Source organism: Coenobita brevimanus, chromosome 30 (genome assembly GCF_032717465.1).
Source record: "Coenobita brevimanus isolate Jiangsu-jjx chromosome 30, ASM3271746v2, whole genome shotgun sequence".
NCBI classification, from domain to species: Eukaryota; Metazoa; Arthropoda; class Malacostraca; order Decapoda; family Coenobitidae; genus Coenobita; species Coenobita brevimanus.
In genome coordinates, this window is record NC_136983.1 from 26,010,683 (window position 1) to 26,019,743 (window position 9,061).

Below are 9,061 nucleotides of genomic sequence, written 5' to 3' on the forward strand. Positions count from 1 at the left end.
CCATTAACAAAACCAGACTCTAAATTCACTCTGCACAGAGGGACAGAGAAGTAATTATTTCCTACACCTTGTAAGATTACAGTTTCATCAGAGGAATTAACATTAGAGCCTAGAACACTGGTCAGCATAAGGGATTGGCAAGCACCTGTATCACGATATATTTTAACTGATTTCCTGTCATTACTGTCCAGAGGACTGACAAAACCATCAGACAGGAAATTAGCACATGAACTCTTGAGAGTGTCACCCACGTTACTGCTCAAAAGAGGAGCTCCATCATGAGAATTTAAGTTACCCCTCAAAGCAGGTTCAGTTAACTCAGTTAAAGAATTCTGGGAACTCTCAAGAGTGGACACTAGACCAATTGACTGAATATTTAAAGACTCCTTTTTGTTCACATCACGCTGTCTCCTGAAACATCTCTCCGTAGTATGACCAAGCTTACTACAATAAGTACATTTACTTTTCTGAAATCTAGAGGTGAAGCTGGTATTTACTTCCTGAGAAACATCATCTTTATTCTCTTTCCTGTTACCTGTACTCTGAGTAGAGGCAACGTACTACTCTCAGCTTTCCCTTTTTCTCTAGAATATCTCTTGTGAATGAGAACATACTCATCAGCTAAAACTGCAGCATCAGACAAATTATCTATTCTTTTCTCATCAAGATATAGGCTTACATCTTTACTAATACACCTTTTGAAATCTTCCAGCAAAATCATCTGCTTAAATTTACCAAAATCAGAATCCACATTCTTAGAATTTAACCACTGCTCTAACAGATCTTCTTTGATTTTTGCATACTCAACATGGGATTGCTTATCTTGCTTGTAAGTTGTCCTAAATTTTACTCTATAGGCTTCAGGAACAAGCTCATAGGCCTTAAGAATCAAGCTCTTAACTACATCATAATTATCAGACTGATCCTGAGGCAAAGATGCATAAGTTACTTGAGCTTTACCGGTGAGAACAGTTTGAAGGAGTACTGGCCAATACTCCTTAGGCCAATTAAAACCTGTAGCTACCCTCTCAAACAACTGAAAATACTTTGTTAAATCAGATTCATTAAAAGGAGGGACAAGTTTAACATTTTTAGCCACATCAAAATCATCAGAGCTAGATGATCCAGTTCCACCTTGTTTCATGCGATACTCATGGTCTGCCTGAATCCTAGCAATTTCAACTTGTGCCTCAACCTCCCTAGCACGGGCCTCCTGCAGGGCTAGCTGTAACTTAGCTAATTCAATCTGCGTTTGCTCATTTGGAGGAGTTACATTAAACAAGCTTTCATTAATAATGGCAACAATTTGATCTTTAGACTGATGAGAGCGAACAACAAATCCCAATTGTTGAGCAACAATCTTAAGTTCATTCTTTGTTCTGTTTTCTATATCACACACTGTTTGCACATTTGACAAAAAATCTTTGGCTTCATCAAGTGTAGAAATAGTAGCCATCATGAATATATCACAGTCACAAAATATCAAACAATATCCTTATGATAATATCCTGAATATCCTGATGAGAGGTCGCCAAATTTATGTTACGGAACAGAGAAAGATAACGTACACTTTCAGTGAGAATGCTAAAAATCACTACTGTCCCGTAAAGTTCCAGGTTCAAAACAAAAGAGTTAGGTAAAATTACAAGTTAAAGTTTAATGCTTAAATTAACAACAAAACATTCAGGACTCATAAGGATAATGTAATGGCAAATAAACAGGTTAAATATATGGTTAACTGCAATAGCCTCTATTAACACAAAATTAGCAAGAGTAAATTTATCTAAGTCAGCCCTGATGAAATGAGATACCAGATAATACTCAGTGAATGCCAGATAAATAATTACAGATACAAACTATTATCAGACTTTGATGGATGGTTGCGAAGAGTGAGGACGTGTTTCTGAGCTCTCGTCTAGCTGCAGGGTTGCCTCACCGGCCTTAGCTTTTTGTTTTCCTCGCCACTAGGGCGTTTTTCAATAAAGTTAGGTTAGCTAGTACTAATTCTCCTCCCAGCCCTTTAGAGATATAGTAAGTGTCTATATCTGTTTCCTGAGATTGCCTTTGCTTACTCACCTCTGGAGTGTACCCCCCACTGATCGCTCTGGGGTGTGAGGTATACACGGGCGCGTCCTCCCGAGAGTGGTTTGAGAGGGTAATCTCAGACTAGGTGTTTTTTCCCCGGGCAATTTATCCCTTGGTTGTTTTTCTCTTTCTTCCCACTTCCCCCTTACGGGGGAAGTGGTAGCTATGATGGACCCCCCTACTGCCTCCTCCCCCTTCAGGGGGGGAGGTAGTCCTGACGACACTCCGACCGTTACTGACCGGCCCCAGACTGACGGACGCCAGACTCGTTCCCCGCTTGACATCCCTGTAAATAACGCGACCTTTGTAACTCTTCATGCGCTAGGTTCTACTCCCCTGTCCAGACTCAATCCCTTCATTGTCAAGAAGGTGATTGACCACTGTGCGGGAGAGGTGGAACAAGTAAAAAAACTTGGAAATGGAGACCTCCTAGTAAAGACATTCAATTCTGCTCAGGTGAAAGACTTGCTAAAGCTGCGTAAGTTTCACTGTCATGATATCGAGGCCAAGATCCCAACATCCATGAATTCCTGCAAGGGTGTTATCACTTGCAGGGATCTCATGGTGATGAGTGAGGAAGAAATCATACAGGAACTTGCTCATCAGGATGTAATTGATGCCAAATTCATCACTCGTTATCAGGAAGGTGTAAGGACTAAGACAGCCACAGTTATCCTCACTTTTGGCAAAGTTTTGCTACCTACAAATGTCAAAGTAGGATATGAAATTGTAAATGTAAGACCGTACATCCCGAATCCCCTTCGTTGTTCAAAATGTCAGCTCTATGGACATCATGAAAAGGCTTGTCGGGCTTCCAACATCGTGTGTGGCAAATGTGCGGCTGTAGGTCACTCTGCTGACAACTGTACATCCGAGACTGAGTGCTGCTTTCACTGTAAGGATGCTCACTCCACTTCCTCGAGGGTTTGTCCCAAGTGGAAGGAGGAGAAAGAGGTCTGCACAGTGAAAGCGACTGAGGGCATATCCTTTTACGATGCTAGGAAGAAGGTGAAGGAGTTGCATGCAACTCCCAAGCCTAATGTCTCCTATGCATCGGCGGTTGTGTCCCGTCCCGTGATGTGCACTGTGGAGACACAGACTGACCTTACCTTCGCTCCACATGCCACATGCCCTACCTCTAAGTCTAGACCCCCTGTACGTTCCAACTCTCTTACAGACATCCCTGTCGCCACTTCTTACTCTCAGGCTGCCGCTGCTCCTTCGCAGTCGGTGCGGCAAAAATCGAAGCCCGACAAGTCTGATAAGATTAATCTGACCACCCTCACAAAACAGTCTCGTCCTCACGTTCTTCCAGTTCCCACTCCAGCGAGGGAGAGGAAGGTTAGCTCTTCCTCGGGGGAGTCTGGGAACCTCTTAATTGACGATAATATGGAGGTTTCCATGAACAAGCACCGGGATAGGGTCCTCGGTAGTCGCTCGCCTTCTGGCGGGCGACAAAAAAAGACGGAGCACACTGGCCCCCAACGAAAATCTTAAACCGCCGCTTTCACTATACTACAGTGGAATTGTAGAAGTATTGGGAATAAGTTACACAATATAGCAATCTTGCTTTCTATACATAGGCCAGACGTTGTTTGTTTACAGGAGACGCGCCTGGAGGATCACCCTGATCCTCCACAGTTCAAACACTACCACTCGTATAGAAGATATGAAGGTCACGGAGTAGCCATATACACACATAAATCACACCCACAAACGGAAGTGATTCTAAATTCTACTCTGGAAGCGGTCGCGTGCAGAGTAAAATTTAATAACACGTATCTGTCTATTTGCTCTCTGTACTGTCCTCCACATGGCCCCATTGATAGTGATGCTTTAAATTCACTGGTGGAACATCTGCCTGGAAATAAGTTAGTGTTGGGCGATTTTAACGCCCATCATTATCAATGGGGTAGCTTGAGGATTGATGGTCGTGGGGAGCAAGTAGCCGACCTAATACTACAGTCCAACCTCTGTCTTCTGAACGATGGTAGAGCGACTCGTGTAGATGATTGTACTGGTAACTTTTCGGCCATTGACTTATCTTTGGCCTCCCCTGGTATACATCAAGATCTCTCATGGGACCCTTACGACGACTCCTTGGGAAGTGATCATTTACCCATCTGTCTTTCTTATACACGCGACATCATTTCGGACCCACCACCTCCAAAATTTAACTATAAGAAAGCAGATTGGGGATCCTTCTCAAGGATCGCCAATTTAGATATATCTGGGGAGACCATAGATGTTAAGGTCGAAAATATAACTACTTCCATATTACACGCAGCTGAGGCTGCTATTCCCAAGACTTCTACAGTTCATGCGAAGCATAGAGCACATTGGTGGACGCCGGATTGCCGACAAGCTTTAAGAAAACGCAATAGGAGATACAGGATTTTTGATAGTCAGCCCACTGAGGAAAATTTTATTGCATACAAGCAGGCACGGGCTGAGGCAAGGAGAATAATAAGAAGGGCCAAATGTGACTCCTGGCGGTCCTTTGTGTCCACGGTGACTCGTACAACACCATTACATAAAGTCTGGTCCACTATCAGATTATTAAATAATAAAGGCCCATATTTCCCCATTACCACCTTGCAGGTTAATAATAACATCTATGACGAGCCCGTGGACGTTGCTAACATCCTCGCCAGGAGTTTTTCTCATGTAAGTAGCTCAGCCAATTATGACCCGCGTTTCCAACATCATAAACGCATGGCTGAGCTACAGATATTAGACTTTGCCACAGAAGACGTAGACTCCCCATACAACCAAGAGTTTATGCTAGATGAACTGCTCCTTGCCCTTAAATCCTGTAAAGACACCAGCCCTGGACCAGACACCATCACGTACGGTATGATCCAGCATCTTAATCAGGACAACCTGATTAAGATGTTAGCATTGTACAATGAGATTTGGGCGTCTCGAACGTTCCCAAACTCATGGCACTTTGCGCACGTCATACCGATACCCAAAGAGGCTGGTCGTCTTATGAATCCCACTTCATTTCGTCCTATTGTGTTGACTTCTTGTCTATGTAAGGTCATGGAACGAATGGTTAACAATAGGCTTCTTTTTGTTTTAGAGTCGAAGAATTTGTTAAATGATCAACAATGTGGCTTCCGTAAATACAGAAGTTCACTAGATCATTTAATGAATTTGGAGCATTGTATTGCAGAGGCATTTGCCAATAAAGAATTCATGATAGGGTGTTCCTGGACATCCATAAAGCCTATGACATGACCTGGCGACACGGTGTACTAATGAAGCTCTATGCTTATGGTTTAAGAGGAAATTTGCCTGTTTTTATTTCAAATTTCTTAAGGGACAGAACTTTCTCTGTCAAATTGCCCCGTAACGTAACATCGGATATATTTATCCAGGAAAACGGGGTGCCACAGGGAAGTGTGCTTAGTCCTACTTTATTTAGTATTATGATCAATGATATTCTGTCATCAGCTCCCATCCCGAGGAATCTTAAATACTCACTCTACGCTGACGATTGTGCAATATGGCACTCTTCCCGTAATGCACAATTTTCGGCTGGGCGGATTCAAGCAGCCCTTGACTCCGTCCACCAATGGGCCTTGCAGTGGGGATTTAAGTTTTCCGTACGTAAGTGTGCCGCTATAGTTTTCACTAATCGTAACGTACCTAATTTGTGCTTAACTTTGGATAATCAGGCGGTACCTTTTCAAAATTCTGTAAAATTTTTAGGAATACATTTTGATCGTAGAATGAATTTTAAACTTCACGTTAATACTTTGCTTGCTCGTTGTGATAAACCGTTAAATGTCCTCAAGTACCTAGCGGGTACTACCTGGGGTGCCGACAGAAAATCTTTATTAATGGTGTATAAGTCCCTTATTCGATCGAAGCTAGACTATGGCGCACAGGTGTATGGCTCGGCATCCGATGCCACTCTGAAAGGATTGGATGTGTTGCAGAATAAATGTTTGCGAATGTGTCTTGTAGCTGTCCGGTGTACCCGTGTAGCTCGTATGGAAGTGGAGGCGAATGTGCCTCCCCTCCGTATTCGCCGTGACCACCTGGCCTTGTCCTATGGTGTAAGGACATTAAGAAAAAGTAATATCGGCAATGTGGCCTGTACCCCTCTGCGTCAATACCACCACCTTCTGCGGGGGGTGCGTCGGCCACTTGCCGCTCGCCTCCACTTACTGACTCAGGAGCTTGATGTGGACCCCAGTGACTGTGACAAGTTGGTGCTTAAAAATATAGCGCCTTGGGAGCCACCCGGCTTTACAGTCGATGTTACATGGCTCCCAGCACCAAAGGCCAAGGCGCCGGAGGCGGAGGTCCACCACTTGTTTCGTAACATCATTGTTCGTCACTTGGGGTCCCATCAATTGTACACTGACGGCTCCAAGTCGAGTGAATGTGTGGGTGCAAGTGTGTGGTCGACTGAATGTGCCCTCAGGTATCGGTTGCCGACTCATACATCTGTGTTTACTTCAGAACTTTTTGCTATTGACAAAGCCATAGACTATGCTCTCAATTCTAGACATGACTCATTTGTCATATTTTCAGATTCAAAATCAGCCCTTCAGGCAATTGCATCTTGCACTACGGACTCTCATGAGATCCAGGGCCGCATCGTTAATAAGTTGCATTCATGCAACAAGTCATTCACGCTGATCTGGGTGCCTGGTCATTGTTGTATCTACGGCAATGAGCAGGCTGACTTACTTGCAAAGTCGGCTGTGGAGCTCGAGGAGACTTGGGACGTTCCTCGTGATCTACGGTCGAGTCTATCTCTCGGAAAGAAATCAATAAATCTTCTGTGGCAAGGTCAGTGGACCAGACTAAATATTCCAACTTGTAAGCCGTACCTGGGCGACTGGGACACTGCCAACCGTCCCAGTCGCCTAGAAGAAAAAGTGTTGGCACGGCTACGGCTGAATGCCACCATTGTAACCCACATAAAACCTTATATGGAAAGACGCTTCCCACCGCATTGTGACATCTGTAATGCGGTGTTATCTATCAGTCATATCATCCTGCGCTGTCGGCCGGCGATTTATTCGTGAACGCGCTTCACTTATGAATTACTGCGGCGCAGTAGACGTCCCCTTCACCCTTTCCACCATCCTGGGTGATGGGGACATTGTTATGACTGATAAATTGATGGCTTTCTTGAGAGAGACCGGACTGATCAGAGTGATGTGACTTTTTTACTGTGTGGTTATGGTTTTTATGAACAGTAAATATGTATATATTGTAATATTAATTAGGGTTGACAGTTGACATATTTTAAATAGTTCCTCCTCCCACCGATCTATTTCTAATATAGATGTCCCCTACATTAAGCCAAATTCCTTGCCTGACAGTCACCAGCTGATGAGTGCAAGTGTGCAATATAGGAAGGTATTGGGCAATTGCAGTCGATGGTAGTCTGCTGGGCGAGGTTCTTCAATTTTTGTATAAATTATGTAAATACATTATATTATCTTGCTTAAGTTATTCTAATTAGGGACGACAGCTGACGTATATGGAAATGTTCCTGACTCGTCTGGTTCCCTTTCATATATTGATGTCCCCTATATTAGGTTGTGCCTCGACTGACAGTCATCAGGTGATGAGTGCAGGTATGTAATGTAGAAAAGCATTACATATCTGCAGTCGATGGTGTTCTCTTGGTCGAGGCTTTTTGAACATTAGTGTAGGTCTAGTTATTTGTCTCTTAGGATTTAGTATAGGTTAGCGATTTGTCTGTTAGGTGGTTAGTTTTAGGGTCTTTAGATTAGGTATTTTGTTTATAAGTAATATAAGGTTAAAAATATAAAAAATAAATAAAAATAATAAAAATAAAACTACAAAAAAATAATAAAATAAAAATTATTATATATATATGTACGTGTGCATGAAAGTGTGTATGTTCATATGCATGGATGTGTGTATGTATGTATGTATGTATATATATATGTTTGTATATATATGTATATATGTGTCAATATATATACATATATATATATTTGCCTTAATGACCAGAGGCTTCGGCCTCAATGGTCGATAGGCAAAAAAAAAAAAAAAAAAAAAAAAAAATTATCAAAAATGACTGACATAAAGAACACTACATGAATTACAAAAACTTCACTAGGCCTACAAATTAAACTTATGCTATACAGTACAAGAGAAAATGCAACAACAGTTATACTCAAATTACACACAGCTGCTAGATGGTTGGAGACTTTCTGAGCACTCACAATAATAATATCTGTACAGGGGAGGACAGAGATGTGAACAAAATGAGGAGCAGATCTAAGTGGCAATGATGCAGAGACTGAGCTCATTATATAGGGGCCAGGAGAGCTTGATACAACTTGTAATGAGGACGCGCAAATGAAGCCATGGGGACAAAGAGATGACAATCCCGCAAAGTATAACAGAGATGTCGACTTACTCTACTATAACGGTAGAAGGGGGGGACTGAGGCAGAACACGCTCGTGATCAAACATGCAGCAACTGTGCGTAAAATTTTACACAAAGGATGATGAAATCATAGGCTATGTAACAATATATATATATATATATATATATATATATATATATATAAGTAGTCCCTCCAATATCCGATGTAATAGAGGCAACGGCATGTCCGGACAGTGATCCCCTCTGGATATTGGGCCCCAGCCTCCTGGACTTGTACTTATGGACCCTAACTCAGAAAAACACCTATACAACTCCCTCTGGACATGCATGGCACCTATTTAAGACCTAAATCACAACAATCAGGGACATAAAAGACTGAAATAAATGCAAAAGAACCATATAATTAGGTTTTTGAGGTAGGTTTATACAATATTAAACATTCGGGGTACTTACAAAAAGTCCCTGGCTCCTGGACTGGTAGTTATGGACCCTAACCTAGCCTAACTCAAAAAAACACCTCCCTACTGCACATGCATAGCACCTAAGACACTATTCACGCCAATAAGGGACATAAAAGAGTGAAAT